A 15,933-nucleotide genomic window follows, 5' to 3' on the forward strand; every position below is an offset into this window, starting at 1 on the left:
GCATAAAAAAAGGTCAGGTCAAACCATGGAGTTGGGCTTGGTTGTAGATGGATGGCGTTTGTTTCTGCACCTTATGTATAGCAACTAGCGAGTACATGTGTACAAATGAGGCCCATTGTTCGGGTTTTCTTGACGCTACCTCGCCAGAGTGCGTGAGGCGATTTGGTATAAAACTTTTACCATCAATGGATGAATGTTAAGCCTTTGCCAGTAAGACCCATCATCAAGGTGTGAGGGTTCAGTCTTCACCAGTAAGACCCATCATCAAGGTGTGAAGGTTCAGTCTTCACCAGTAAGACCCATCATCAAGGTGTGAAGGTTCAGTCTTCACCAGTAAGACCCATCATCAAGGTGTGAAGGTTCAGTCTTCACCAGTAAGACCCATCATCAAGGTGTGAAGGTTCAGTCTTCACCAGTAAGACCCATCATCAAGGTGTGAGGGTTCACTCTTCACCTGAAGTACATTCTAAATTGAACAGGCTGGTGTTGGGCTGAGTGTAGCAGAGTAGCAGTCTATGGTGTTATGACATATTCTACAGAACAGGGCAAACACTGAACCACATATAACTGTCTGCCTCTGCGTTTGAGCACGACTTACAAACTAGCTTTCGCATATTCGCCTAACTTATATTATCGGAAACGTAAAGTATATGTTCTATCAAACTGAAAAGGTATTTCAGGCTTAGTGAAACGTGAATCTAGCGCATGTATTCACAAGGAACATGGCAAATTCACAAGTATATCATTACCAAGAGTACTGATTAATCATACCAATTGGATCATCCCAGTAATGTTGGTACACCTTGCATAACCAATGACAGCCTCTTTTGGGTTGACGGGTTGAAGTAAGTAGCAAGGAGTGGATGATGGGCATAACAAAGGTAGAGAGAGAGAGAGAGAGAGAGAGAGAGAGAGAGAGAGAGAGAGAGAGAGAGAGAGAGAGAGAGAGAGAGAGAGAGAGAGAGAGAGAGAGAGAAGGAGAGAGAGAGAGAGAGAGAGAGAGAGAGAGAGAGAGAGAGAGAGAGAGAGAGAGAGAGAGAGAGAGAGAGAGAGAGAGAGAGAGAGAGAGAGGCTAGCTCCATTCTTATGGTTCTTGCATATAAAAACTCTTTCCAAATAATTCAACAAAAGAAGTTGTATTCACGAGAGTTTGATGATATATTATGCAAAGTATTTCGAAAGTTTATTTATTCAGATAAAAAACTATCTCACCCTGAATCATAAAAGCAAGCGAATGTATTATCATACGTAACTTCACGATATTATATACTAAGACGTAGTGGCATAATAATAGCTAGGCACAGAAATTATGGTCCTGCAGGGAAATTAAGAATATGTGGTACAAAAAGCGAATGGTAAGGTGGTAGGCAGTAACCCTTGCAACCACAAGGTCTGGACAAGTGTGTGAATTTAAAACATTATTTATATTTGATAGTGATACTGTAGTGTTCAATATATTCGTGCTAGAGCAAGCAGAACCAGCAATGTACAATGGACATTTTTCCCTCCGTATTTATACATCTATTTTGGATAATTGTAGACCTTTATCTATTTTTCTCTCGTGTCATTTTATCACCAAAGTTGGCACGTTATGAACGCATCACATTTTCATAGATTCATTGGGACATTTGATATTCATGTTTATTCCTTTTGATCTGCCAAATAACCCAAATAAAAACTGCGCAGTACACACACGTAAAAACTAACTCGAGCGCAAAATGAAACACATAACGCACATATGCATGCATATGTACCACACTAGGAATCACACACACCTACACACACACACACACACACTCACACACACACACACACACACACACACACACACACACACACACACACATGCGCTTCCATGGTGTTCTGGTTAGCATTACTGACCATGAGTGAGCACGGGTCTGCCCTAGGTCGTGTGCAGACGACCTTACACTAAACAAACATCAATTAACATGTAGACCCACTAGTCTGCAGGAAAGAGAAAGTCTGCACCTCTAGAATTTGAATTTAAGAAAGCATAAATGCAGGATGAGGTAGAAAATACATTGCAGATTGAGGCAGAAAATAAAGGAATGCAGATTGAGGCAGACAAATAAGTTAGGTTGAAATAGATAAAGGCTAATGTACAGATAGGTTCCAGACAAGCCAATGATAACGTGAGTGGCGGAGGGAATCATTTGCTACAGTTTATAGAGGAAAAGGCAAAGGATTTCTTTGATCAGTTTGAGAAAATAGCCACTTTGAAAAGTTGGGATGAGAGTGACTGGGTAATTCTTGTTAAAACAAAACTCAAAGGTAAGACAAGAGAGGCATATACATGTTTAGGTATAATAGAATGTGTTGATTATGAAGTAGTCAAAGAAGCTGTGTTGAAAACTGTTCAGCTCAGTCCGGAAGTCTGTCTACAGGAGAAGGCTTAGAGGTCTGAGGAAATTAAGTAAGCAAGACTCATTTAGAGTTAGCGAGATTGTGTGAAATCTACTTGACAGGTCGTATAAATCTAAGGATGTCAAAACCATGGAAGGCTTAAGGCAAGTGATTTTGCTGGAGCATTTTCAAGATTTAGTACGACCTGACATTAAATCTGAAATCCATCAGGACAAAGTTAAGGATCTGAAAGAGGTTGCACGTTTAGCAGATCAACTCGCTATTGTATGTAAAATGTACAGAGAAGAGACATCAAACAAACAGAGTGAATACAAATGAATCTAGATAGCAATCCAGTGAAAAAGGTCAACCAAACCAAGCGAAGGGTTCAAAACAAATTTCAAATTTTAATCATAAGCAAAATGTGGGTGATAAGGTGCAAGGTCAACCACGAACAAATGTTGCTAGGTCACAGTCAGGTTGTAACAGACCTGAGAGTCGGCAGGAGAGGCCACCAGTGAGACGTTATGCATGTAGGGAAACAGGTCACGTCAAAATTTCAGTGTAAAAATACCTTAAAGTTAACTGTTGCTTGGGGGAAGCCTCGGAATATCCACAGTGAGGTAAGAGGTACCAGGGACAGTGAAGTTAAATGGTGTGTGGTTAGTTTTGAACCATTTATGACTGAAGGGGAGAGATCACTGGAAGGTGGCCTAGGGAAAAACAATTATGATCCTCAAGGCATTGCTAGAGTGGACCTCTGAGTTGTACTCTGGTAAGGAGGCTGGTGTTAGAAAGTAAGAAGCAGGAATGACCATTCAGCTGCATTATGTTAACCTTAAGACTGGATTTGTTAATGGTAGAGTTGGTGTGAGTGATGCGCTTCCTACCCATGAAGTGGATATGTTGTTAGGAAACAACTTGGTTCGAAACAGCGTCGTTCCAGAAGAAAAACAAAATGATTGATAATCCCCTTCTGTTGATTTGTTTGTTCCTGAAACAAATGCTGATGTCTTTGTTCCTAAAACTGATACAACAGAAAGTTCTGATGGTGTAAAGGGAGTACCTGACAGAGGTACTAATATGTACTTGTCAGAGTTACATTCTGCGTGTGATGGTTATTGCAGCATGAAAAATACTGAAATATTTGTAGAGGGAAAGATGATATTGTAGGTGATGCATTGTCCCATATGCCAGGTAGTCATCACGATCCAGCCTGAGGGATGATTCATGCCTTTTTGAGGAGGGGGATGTTATGTATTTCCTATCTTTATTACCCTCAAATGAAATGTTTTTTGTTTTGTATAGTGTCCCTTGATAACCATTACGTTTTCTCTTATGGATTCTAAAAAGGTTATAAATCTTTGATTCTTTTATGTATGTCATTGACACTATTTTGTCATATATATTATCACTTAAATATTGTGAAAATTTTAGCTATCATTTTTCTGTATAAAGAAGGCTTGCTATGTAAATACAATAATGTTGGTACCTGGAACTAACTTGCCGAAACAGATTCACTTTCTCAGTCTCCGCTCCTTGCTTGTTAGGTAAATATACGTGGACAGAGGTTTATCTGCATAATCGCGTTATATTTGTCACTGTTCTTGTCATCTGTCCTTGATTGATTATCATATCGAAGGATAGAGGTATAGGTGTTATTTATAGAAGGAAAGAGAGCAGTATTTGACTTTTGTGAGCAGATATAAAATTTCACATTTAGAATAGATGTTTCGTTGGCTGGTCCGCCAGTGTCCATCTTGTGTTAGGATCATAACTTGTACTTTGTTATTTCTTGCAATACATTGTTTTGTTGAGTGTTTCGAGTGTATTAGTGATCATGACTTATCTGTTTATTGAAATGTGATAAGTACAAATTTGAGTTTGGTGTTTAAGATATCAACCGAAACAGTTATCTTGGACATAAACCTGGGCTAATGTGTTTAAGGGTTCGAGACCCACCTTAGTTGAGGGCTATTGGGAACGTGACAAGCCGTATGGGAATATGCAGCATCACACTTTGTGGCTTTCACCCTATAAGCTCAAGCAGATGTGCAGCTCGTTTCTCTGAGGTAATTACATGCTCTCGTTAATTTTTTTTTTTTTTTCTAATTCATCAGATTTCACGATAATATCTGGTGCAGTACTATCACAAGGTAGATTGGTTAGAACTAAAAGACTCTCTCGATTCCATGGAAATTAAGCATTGCATTTAGGTTAGATTCAGCATTACTCAGAACAAAGAATTTCTCACCTTATGACCTTTTGTTTTCCAGTGAAGTAAATCCAGAATTTTTTTTCGCCATGTGCAACGAAAAAAAAACTGTATTTAGCTTTGTAGCATCTAGTCTATGTACATATATACTTTTTCTTTTTTATTTTACTTGGACGCAGTTTCCTGTGTTAGCAAGTTGCGCCAGGAACAGACGAAGAAATACCATATTTGCTCCCATCTATTCTCTGTCTTGCGGAATGAGCAGAAACCGCAGTTCGCTATCCACAACCAGGCCCCACAGAACTTTCTGTACTTTACTTCAGCCGCTTCACATTTCATGGTTCAGTCCATTGACAGCACTTCGACTCCTGTATTCCACATCGTTCCAGTTCATTCTATCCCTTACACGCCTTTCACCCTCATGCATGGTCAGGCTCGGGGCACATAATTTTTTTTTTTCACTATTCTATCTCAAATTTGTTCTCTCCCTTCTTTTTCCCTCTACTTCTGACACGTATATTTCTTTGTTAAGCTCTCCTTCCTCATTCTTTCCGTATGTCCAAACCATTCCAAAACACTCTTCTGGTCTTTCAAGCACATTCTTTTAACTACTGTTTCTCTCTCTCTTACCCTTTCATTACTAACTCGATCAACCCGCCTCACACCACGTATTGTACAAACGTTTCATTTCCAATCCTTTCCATTTCCAGTCCTTATCCGCACATCTTCATCTATAGCCCATGCCTCACATTTATTCAAAAATCTATTATTGCACTTCCAGACAACGAACTGTCTTTCCACACTTACTTCAGCGCTCTCAGAACCTTCGCCAGCTTGCCCATCTTATGACTCACTTCCGCTTCGATGGTTCCATTCGAACCCTGTCCACTTCCAGGTGTATAAAACACTTCACTACCTCTAGATTTTTCTCCATTCAAACTCACAATCCAACTACCCTGAGTCTCATTCCTGCTAAACCTATTCATATTCACTTAATTTCCACTTTTCACTCACTCTTCCAAACTCAGTCACCAACTTCTGCAGTTTCTCTTGAATCCGCAGGTGCTGTATCATTAGTAGACGATAGTTGACTCGCTTCTCAACACTATCCCTACAGACTGCATACTCCCTCCTCTCTCCAAGACTCGTATTTCCCTCCCTCACCACCTCATCCATATATATATATATATATATATATATATATATATATATATATATATATATATATATATATATATATATATATATATTTCTCCATTCACACTCGCCTCCCAATTGACTTGACCCTATATATATATATATATATATATATATATATATATATATATATATATATATATATATATATATTTATCCCTGGGGATAGGGGAGAAAGAATACTTCCCACGTATTCCCTGCGTGTCGTAGAAGGCGACTAAAAGGGGAGGGAGCGGGGGGCTGGAAATCCTCCCCTCTCGTTTTTTTTTTTTTAATTTTCCAAAAGAAGGAACAGAGAATTCGGCCAGGTGAGGGTATTCCCTCAAAGGCCCAGTCCTCTGTTCTTAACGCTACCTCGCTAATGCGGGAAATGGCGAATAGTTTGAAAGAAAAAGAAAAAAAAAAATATATATATATATATATATATATATATATATATATATATATATATATATATAAATATATATTTTCAGTTTTCTAAATTGTTTCTTACATTTTTCATATGTATATATATGTATGTGTGTGTGTGTGTGTATATGTGCGTATGTATGTGTATGTGTGTGTATGTGTATGTGTATATATATATGTATATTATCCCTGGGGATAGGGGTGAAAGAATACTTCCCACGTATTCCTCGCGTGTCGTAGAAAGCGACTAGAGGGGACGGGAGCGGGGGGCCAGAAATCCTCCTCTCCTTGTATTAACTTTCTAAAATGGGAAACAGAAGGAGTCACGCGGGGAGTGCTCATCCTCTTCGAAGGCTCAGAGTGGGGTGCCTAAATGTGTGTGGATGTAACCAAGATGTGAAAAAAGGAGAGATAGGTAGTATGTTTGAGGAAAGGAACCTGGATGTTTTGGCTCTGAGTGAAACGAAGCTCAAGGGTAAAGGGGAAGAGTGGTTTGGGAATGTCTGGGGAGTAAAGTCAGGGGTTAGTGAGAGGACAAGAGCAAGGGAAGGAGTAGCAATACTCCTGAAACAGGAGTTGTGGGAGTATGTGATAGAGTGTAAGAAAGTAAATTCTCGATTAATATGGGTAAAACTGAAAGTTGATGGAGAGAGGTGGGTGATTATTGGTGCATATGCACCTGGGCATGAGAAGAAAGATCAAGAGAGGCAAGTGTTTTGGGAGCAGCTGAATGAGTGTGTTAGTGGTTTTGATGCACGAGACCGGGTTAAAGTGATGGGTGATTTGAATGCAAAGGTGAGTAATGTGGCAGTTGAGGGAATAATTGGTATACATGGGGTGTTCAGTGTTGTAAATGGAAATGGTGAAGAGCTTGTAGATTTATGTGCTGAAAAAGGACTGATGATTGGGAATACCTGGTTTAAAAAGCGAGATATACATAAGTATACTTATGTAAGTAGGAGAGATGGCCAGAGAGCGTTATTGGATTACGTGTTAATTGACAGGCGTGCGAAAGAGAGACTTTTGGATGTTAATGTGCTGAGAGGTGCAACTGGAGGGATGTCTGATCATTATCTTGTGGAGGCTAAGGTGAAGATTTGTATGGGTTTTCAGAAAAGAAGAGTGAATGTTGGGGTGAAGAGGGTGGTGAGAGTAAGTGAGCTTGAGAAGGAGACCTGTGTGAGGAAGTACCAGGAGAGACTGAGTACAGAATGGAAAAAGGTGAGAACAATGGAAGCAAGGGGAGTGGGGGAGGAATGGGATGTATTTAGGGAATCAGTGATGGATTGCGCAAAAGATGCTTGTGGCATGAGAAGAGTGGGAGGTGGGTTGATTAGAAAGGGTAGTGAGTGGTGGGATGAAGAAGTAAGAGTATTAGTGAAAGAGAAGAGAGAGGCATTTGGACGATTTTTGCAGGGAAAAAATGCAATTGAGTGGGAGATGTATAAAAGAAAGAGACAGGAGGTCAAGAGAAAGGTGCAAGAGGTGAAAAAAAGGGCAAATGAGAGTTGGGGTGAGAGAGTATCATTAAATTTTAGGGAGAATAAAAAGATGTTCTGGAAGGAGGTAAATAAAGTGCGTAAGACAAGGGAGCAAATGGGAACTTCAGTGAAGGGCGCAAATGGGGAGGTGATAACAAGTAGTGGTGATGTGAGAAGGAGATGGAGTGAGTATTTTGAAGGTTTGTTGAATGTGTTTGATGATAGAGTGGCAGATATAGGGTGTTTTGGTCGAGGTGGTGTGCAAAGTGAGAGGGTTAGGGAAAATGATTTGGTAAACAGAGAAGAGGTAGTGAAAGCTTTGCGGAAGATGAAAGCCGGCAAGGCAGCAGGTTTGGATGGTATTGCAGTGGAATTTATTAAAAAAGGGGGTGACTGTATTGTTGACTGGTTGGTAAGGTTATTTAATGTATGTATGACTCATGGTGAGGTGCCTGAGGATTGGCGGAATGCGTGCATAGTGCCATTGTACAAAGGCAAAGGGGATAAGAGTGAGTGCTCAAATTACAGAGGTATAAGTTTGTTGAGTATTCCTGGTAAATTATATGGGAGGGTATTGATTGAGAGGGTGAAGGCATGTACAGAGCATCAGATTGGGGAAGAGCAGTGTGGTTTCAGAAGTGGTAGAGGATGTGTGGATCAGGTGTTTGCTTTGAAGAATGTATGTGAGAAATACTTAGAAAAGCAAATGGATTTGTATGTAGCATTTATGGATCTGGAGAAGGCATATGATAGAGTTGATAGAGATGCTCTGTGGAAGGTATTAAGAATATATGGTGTGGGAGGAAAGTTGTTAGAAGCAGTGAAAAGTTTTTATCGAGGATGTAAGGCATGTGTACGTGTAGGAAGAGAGGAAAGTGATTGGTTCTCAGTGAATGTAGGTTTGCGGCAGGGGTGTGTGATGTCTCCATGGTTGTTTAATTTGTTTATGGATGGGGTTGTTAGGGAGGTAAATGCAAGAGTTTTGGAAAGAGGGGCAAGTATGAAGTCTGTTGGGGATGAGAGAGCTTGGGAAGTGAGTCAGTTGTTGTTCGCTGATGATACAGCGCTGGTGGCTGATTCATGTGAGAAACTGCAGAAGCTGGTGACTGAGTTTGGTAAAGTGTGTGGAAGAAGAAAGTTAAGAGTAAATGTGAAAAAGAGCAAGGTTATTAGGTACAGTAGGGTTGAGGGTCAAGTCAATTGGGAGGTGAGTTTGAATGGAGAAAAACTGGAGGAAGTGAAGTGTTTTAGATATCTGGGAGTGGATCTGGCAGCGGATGGAACATTGGAAGCGGAAGTGGATCATAGGGTGGGGGAGGGGGCGAAAATTATAGGGGCCTTGAAGAATGTGTGGAAGTCGAGAACATTATCTCGGAAAGCAAAAATGGGTACGTTTGAAGGAATAGTGGTTCCAACAATGTTGTATGGTTGCGAGGCGTGGGCTATGGATAGAATTGTGCGCAGGAGGATGGATGTGCTGGAAATGAGATGTTTGAGGACAATGTGTGGTGTGAGGTGGTTTGATCGAGTGAGTAACGTAGGGGTAAGAGAGATGTGTGGAAATAAAAAGAGCGTGGTTGAGAGAGCAGAAGAGGGTGTTTTGAAGTGGTTTGGGCACATGGAGAGGATGAGTGAGAAAAGATTGACCAAGAGGATATATGTGTCGGAGGTGGAGGGAGCAAGAAGAAGAGGGAGACCAAATTGGAGGTGGAAAGATGGAGTGAAAAAGATTTTGTGTGATCGGGGCCTGAACATGCAGGAGGGTGAAAGGAGGGCAAGGAATAGAGTGAATTGGAGCGATGTGGTATACCGGGGTTGACGTGCTGTCAGTGGATTGAATCAAGGCATGTGAAGCGTCTGGGGTAAACCATGGAAAGCTGTGTAGGTATGTATATTTGCGTGTGTGGACGTGTGTATATACATGTGTATGGGGGGGGGGGGCCATTTCTTTCGTCTGTTTCCTTGCGCTACCTCGCAAACGCGGGAGACAGCGACAAAGTATAAAAAAAAAAAAAATATATATATATATATATATATATATATATATTTTTTTTTTTTTTTTTCATACTATTCGCTATTTCCCGCGATAGCGAGGTAGCGTTAAGAACAGAGGACTGGGCCTTTGAGGGAATATCCTCACCTGGACCTCTTCTCTGTTCCTTCTTTTGGAAAAAAAAAAAAAAAAAAAAAGAGGAGAAGTGGGAGACCAGATTGGAGGTGGAAAGATGGAGTGAAAAAGATTTTGAGTGATCGGGGCCTGAACATGCAGGAGGGTGAAAGGAGTGCAATGAATAGGGTGAATTGGAACGATGTGGTATACCGGGGTCGACATGCTGTCAATGGATTGAACCAGGGCATGTGAAGTGTCTGGGGTAAACCATGGAAAGTTCTGTGGGGCCTGGATGTGGAAAGGGAGCTGTGGTTTCGGGCATTATTACATGACTGCTAGAGACTGAGTGTGAACGAATGTGGCCTCTGTTGTCTTTTCCTAGCACTACCTCACACACATGAGTGGGGAGGGGGTTGTTATTCCATGTGTGGTGGGGTGGCGATGGGAATGAATAAGGGCAGATAGTATGAATTATGTACATGTGTATATATGTATATGTCTGTGTGTGTATATGTATGTATACATTGAGATGTATAGGTATGTATATTTGCGTGTGTAGACGTGTATGTATATACATGTGTATGTGGGTGGGTTGGGCCATTCTGTAGTCTGTTTCCTTGCGCTACCTCGCTAACGCGGGAGACAGCGACAAAGCAAAATAATAAAGAATAATAAATATATATATATATTATCCCTGGGGATAGGGGAGAAAGAATACTTCCCACGTATTCCCTGCGTGTCGTAGAAGGCGAATAAAAGGGAAGGGAGCGAGGGGCTGGAAATCCTCCCCTCTCATTTCTTTTCTAATTTTCCAAAAGAAGGAACAGAGAAGGGGGTCAGGTGAGGATATTCCCTCAAATTACCTCGCTAATGTGGAAAATGGCGAATAGTTTGAAAGAAAGTTATATATATATATATATATATATATATATATATATATATATATATATATATATATATATATATATATATATATATATATATATATATATATATATATATATATATATATATATATATATATATATATATATATATATATATATATCGGTACCTCGCAAACGCGGGAGACAGCGACAAAGTATAAAAAAAATATATATATATATATATATATATATATATATATATATATATATATATATATAATGATGATGATAATATGTATACATATACGTGGGCTGACATTGTACAAGATTGCGTCACCGTGCTGGCATTAGCAAAGTTGACCCGCCTCCCACTCTGGCCTGCTATCAGCATAAATATCTCACGACGCTTTCAAGGTTAGTGCTACTGCGGGTGCCTGCATACCGGTGTGGTGTAAGACCAAACGAAGCAATGGCTTCGATGCACCACACAATACTTCTGGTTCTCTGTACCTGACAAATGGAAGCGTACAATATCAAGTAATCTCGTAACACACTTTACACCTTGCTAGATATTATTATTATTATTATTATTATTATTATTATTATTATTATTATCATTATTATTATTACCATCATTATCCATTCTTTCTTGTAACAACTAAGGTCAGTTGACCTTTGTGCTGGGAAGTATTCCCTTACTTAACCTGGATCCTTAAGCAGATAAAAAGTTATATCATTATTATTATCATTATTATCATTATTATTATTATTGTTATTATTATTATTATTATCATCATCATCATCATTATTAACATTATCATTTGCCCGCTCTTGTCATATGATAAAAATCTCGATCGGTTCTGTCTGCTCTTAACACATAATAACTCTCCATTACAACTCCATCATCGTATCATTCACATCGTCTACAAATTGTGTTCGTGTGTGTGTGTGTGTGTAATTGTTTGTGTGTGTATGTGTGTGTCCGCACGCTGTACGATTGTTTGTGTGTGTGTGTGTGTGTGTGTGTGTTTGCACGTGTGTATGACTATTCTATGGATGTGTGTGTGTGTGTGTATTAGCACGTGTGTATGATTGTGTTACGGATGTGCAAGTAGGTGGGATTATTTGTGTGTACGGTCATGCACGTGTGTGTACTTGTTTAATGAAATCTAGATAAATAGAAAACAATTTATTGGATTTAGGTGGCCAGTCGGCTGAAAATACGTACGTGAGTCATTATATATATATTACAGAACTGAGAGGTCGTGATAGTAACTTGTTCCATAATCATGAAAAAGCCAATGATTAGGATGAGCTGAATATTTCCACACTTTGGATTAATGTATGTAGGTGAAGTACATCTATATAGATAGGATGACGGATATACAGGGATGTTTACAGAGTGAATAGAATGGGTTTTACATTAAGAACTTGATGAATAGTTACAGTAATACAGTAGTGTTGACACACCACATAGCCTAACAGAAAACTGAACTGTTCACTTGCATGGCTGTGCATTTGTTCACCGATTGTCTATGAAGTTCACAATGGTAGGTACAGGACTGTTCTTATATCTGTCTGTACGAGTTCTGGCTGGAACAAAATGATTGTGGTGACGGCGGTCCGTGGTGGAGGGACGTAATGGGGGAGGAGGTGAGTGTGTGTGTGTGTGTGTGTGTGTGTGTGTGTGTGTGTGTCAGCAGTTTATTGCTAAACTATCGTGTAACCTGCCGGTGTTTGGTCGGAGAGGGTGGGTGAGTTTAGTAGGATGAGGGCCTCTTGGTAGGTGGTGTAAGAAGGGCTCTGGATGATTCTACATGCCCTTTTCTGCACTCTTTTTTCTAGTTGGTCCCTCTGTGTAGCTGTTAGTGTGACAGACCAGGCGGTGGAGGCGTCTGTGAACTCAGGTAGAATGAAGATGGTATAGATATTCCTGAGCTCAGCTGAAAGGACCCCTAGTGGTATGAGTCGGTGGAGAAGGCATAGGCGGTATGAGGAAGATGTGATGATAGCAGTGACATTACTTTTCCATTTCAAACCGTCGTCTGTGTGATACCGAATAATTTGAAGCTTATAACTACCCAGAGGATAACAGGGCCTAGTTTGATGTCAGGGGGCAGGATGCTGCTTGTTTGTGTGTGTGTGTGTGTGTGTGTGTGTGTGTGATTGTTTGCGAGTGTGCACGTGTATGTAATTGTTTATGTGGGTGTGCAGACATACACGAGCGTGTATGCGCTTCTGTGTGCCCGGTCTGTGTTCGTTTTGATGTGTGAGTGCCTTTTGCATGCTACGGGGAGGGAGTCTTACACTCATATTGCCCCTTCTCTTAACCTTTATATATACGTACATACCATGTGTGTACTCCTATGTTGGTACACATAGACACGAGCTTAGGTCAGGTACCCATTTATTTGTGGTTGCATGTAATTACTCTTTGTGTACTACGGTAAGAGATTTTTAAACTCGTAACCCCAACTCTTAACCTTGTATTTGTGTACGTACTATGTCTATCCGTACACACACACACACACACACACACACACACACACACACACATACCCAGCTTAAGCTATGTGTGTGTATGGGTGGGAGGTCGGGTGTTTGAGCCATGCCTACACACAGTAAAACCTTTATGTGTGAAACAATATGATACTACGGACGAAGTATTTAAAGAAATTCCCATTGGTCAGGCCTCACATTGGTAGCCCCGCTTTCATGCTATTTGTGTATACGGTTGTTGACGACATCTCCCTTTATTTATCAAAATAATCATTGCATTGATAACATATTTCGATGGAAATAACTATAAAGAACGGCTACTGTAGTTAAGAAATTAGTCTCATCAGGGGAAATTCGTTCGTATGGAAATGGTAACAATCGTTTCCCGGCCTCTCCATTTCCTTGGGCCATATACCGTGGAGGATTCCCTTACGTTTTAGATGTGTATGAAATGTGTATTAAAATGCTGCTGTAATGTTAGCAACACGTGATTGTTTGTATATGTGTGCGGTTGTACACGAATGTGTGATTGCGTTTGTATGTGCTTCTGTATAAGCAAGCGCGCATGTGTGTCTTCTCTTTTCCCAGATGTGGCAATCAAATAAAGAAAAAAAAGAAACATTAAATACTATCAGTGTTTGATATATTGCCGTTGTATTGACAAAATAGGTCACGAGATCATGCATTGAAATTTACTTGACCACAGAGACCCACTAATGAACCGATGGTCAAACAGCTTGTTATGACCCGTTTACCTTACTGGTCCCGTCAACCACACTGTCGACAAGGTTCAGTTGTGCCCAGACCTTGCTTGAGGGAGGAGAGAGCACACGTGCAGTACGGCTTGGTTGTGCTATACATATAAACATATACAAGTGATTATATTCTCCGGTAAGATCTGAACTGAAAATTAACTGATAACGCATTAGTGATCATGCTTTTAACTCTTGTATCTCTGAGAAGTGAATCAGTGTAAAACGTCACCGTGTGAGTGTAAACACTTTGTGACTCGCTTTCTTTTTCGTTATCATAATCAACTGAAATTTGAAAATACCAGTTTAAGCAAAAAGAATTTATTTCCTATATCAGAAAGATCACATACTTGAATAATAGAAATTAATGATTACTTTTGAAAAAAAAACTTAAATGATCGTGTTTTAAATTACTTGTTAGAAAATGATATGTTGTGTCAGGTCGGAGTGATGTGCAGTGGAATTAGCTGCTTTCCCTAGGCCTGGGTACCGTCACTCATCTCATGGATGTATTAGTGTGTCGCCTGTCTGCCAAACACTGAAAACTGACGCACGATTTTGTTAGAAGTGAAAAGGAAATATACTTAATGAAATAGACAACCAGTGAGCAACATAGTGGAAACATTGCACTAGACAGTGATATGTGAACAGTATGGCTGTAACATTGTTACTTATAGTGACTTCGTGAATAATTTTATGAACTGCAACATATTTTGAAATATATGATGAACATTATAATATACAACTTATTTTTGAGCCAAAGAACCGCAATATATATACGAACTCATGTGACCAGTATATCTACATGTTTCCCTCCACAGGCATTTAGTGATACAGAACTGTAAAAAAATTAATACTTTGATGGTTATCTTGTCTGATAGAGTAAAGTGACTTTGAAATGATACACAATAAATGACTATAGTGTGAGTGATTTGTCAATGTGCAGAAAATGATTTAACTTTCTGAGAGCCTCGTTGCTTGTGACAAATGGCTGTCACAGCTCCACACTGCCGGGCGACAGAAGGTAAGTACAGTAATATAATAGCTTATTTATGTTTTAGATCATGTTTCAATTTACTTATTATTTTATTCGGAACATTGTTTGGCGACTGTGTTTTATCTTCCAAAAAATTTAATTCAGAACAGTGTTTGGCGATCGTGTTCCAGCTTAAAAAGATTTATTTATGATAGAGTTTGGCGATCATGTTTGAACTTATTAAGAGTTTCATTCAGAAGACTGTTTTGGCGATTGTTTCAGATTATATAAATTTCAAATCTAATCTTAGATTAAAATTTTTCATTCGTAGTTTCAAGCGCTCATACTTGAACTTTTTAAAAGCTCCATTCAGAGCAGTGTTTGGTGATCATGTTTCATATTATCAAAAGTCTCATTCAGAACAATGTTTGGCGGTCATGTTTCAGCTTATTTAAAGTTTCATTTAAACCAGTGTTTTGTGATCATGTATCACAATACTAAAAGTCTCATACAGAACAATGTTCAGCGACCATGTGTCATCTTAATAAAAGTTTCCTTTAGAACAATGTTTGACAGTGAAGCTTCGTCTTTCTAAAAGTTTCATTTAGAACAATGTTTGGCGATAATGTTTCAACTTATTAAAAGTTTCATGCAGAACACTAGTTTACGATCATGTTACGCCAAATTGTATTAGATATTCCAAAGTCTGTGGATCATGTTTCAGTGAGTGTGAGATATTTTGAACTCTCTATGCTGATTACTAGAGTAGCATCCTCAATCTCTGCCGTGAAAGGCTGTAGGTGTATGACTTTTTTCCTCGCTAAGTGTCCGGGAATTCTTTATATGATTATCGATGTGAATCATATTGATGATTCGATTCTAATTAGTGGAACTCCATTTCACCTGCAACGATTACTTTAAGGAACGTTAGACTTAGATTAGGTTTCTTTGGGTCCTTTTTTTTATGTTTTGTGTGATCAGAGATAGATCTGAAAGGATAAGCCTACCCAACTGTAAAAACTTAAGCTTACTTAACTTAACCTAACCTAATCCAGCCTAACCTAA

Source organism: Panulirus ornatus, chromosome 18 (assembly GCF_036320965.1).
Source record: "Panulirus ornatus isolate Po-2019 chromosome 18, ASM3632096v1, whole genome shotgun sequence".
Taxonomy (NCBI): Eukaryota; Metazoa; Arthropoda; class Malacostraca; order Decapoda; family Palinuridae; genus Panulirus; species Panulirus ornatus.